Source organism: Podarcis pityusensis (assembly GCF_964106645.2).
Source record: "Podarcis pityusensis genome assembly, chromosome: 15".
In the NCBI taxonomy this organism is placed as follows: domain Eukaryota; kingdom Metazoa; phylum Chordata; class Lepidosauria; order Squamata; family Lacertidae; genus Podarcis; species Podarcis pityusensis.
Window position 1 is genome coordinate 22,801,305 of NC_138040.1, and position 1,211 is coordinate 22,802,515.

Here is a 1,211-nt window from a genome sequence, read left to right on the forward strand (position 1 = left end):
GGCAAAGATGGCCAAAAGCTGCAATCCTTTCAGCTCTTACCTGGGAGTCAATTTCTCTGAACTCCGTGGAGCTTCTGAGTAGACATGTGTAGGATTGCACTGTTAAGAACATTTTGGTTCCCGAGTCTGCCTATTTTTTTGGAAATCACAAGTTAGGTAGGTTTGCTTTAAATGAATTGAGTTTCTTCCCCACCCCTGACACACATTTGCCTCTGGACAAATAAAAATGGTGATTAGCTGGGATCTCGCCAGCCATATGTTTTGCAGAGTGCCTAGCCACCCTGTATGCAAATAGTGGTGTTTTTTCCCCCTTTAATGGTCAAGCAGCAAGAAATCTATTGGCCAGTGCAGAAGACCCAGAGCTCAGGCGCAAGGGTCACCCTTTATTTCCATCCATGACATTAGTCACTTGTGATTTCCACAGAGGCTGCCGTAACTTGTAAAATATATTTGTGTGTGACTAGTTGAGCCAGAATGATGAATGGGGATGTGCATTCCTTCGAAAGCAATCCTGCGGTTCTTAAACCAGCAAAGATATGGAAGACCACCTGTGTGCACCCATCTCCTTTGCTAGTTGTTCATCGTCTTGTAGGGACCGCGAGTCAAAGCATATGTTTGGAGGCTGCTATTATGTTATCCCAGCAGTCTTATATTCCTCATATCATTATATCTGCTTCCCGCAAAGAAACGGGGGAATGTGTGTGTGTGCTGAGAATTCTCTGCCAACGTTTCCCAATCCACAGGTAAAAGGGAATGGCTGTCTAGCCAAGTCTGCAGTGCATACATGCAGCCAAAAAAAGGCCAGTTTCCCCGATGTGGAGTTAGGTGGGGGAATGATACCTAGCAAGGAAGCAGGTCTGGGCCTTTTTTGAGTGGCCTTCTCATTCTTATTGGAGCAATTAGCAGGCACTTTTCTTAAAGTGCCAAATCTCATGAGGTGGGCACACAAAAAACAAGCCAGGCAGGTCACCGCTTAATCGTTTCCCATTTCCGCACAGTCCGGCCAATTTTTCTCAGCTTGTATGTAATCCACTGGGCTGAATTGTTTCCTGCAGGTCTTGGATCTTATTGTTAAGAACACCATAGAGCTGCAGTAAATCCGCTTCTGGTGTCAGGCAAGGGGAAGTAATCTCCCGGGGAGAGCACAGCATTAAGAGATGCAAAATTAAAAGATGGACTTTGGCAGGGACAGGGAGACAAATCCTAAATGG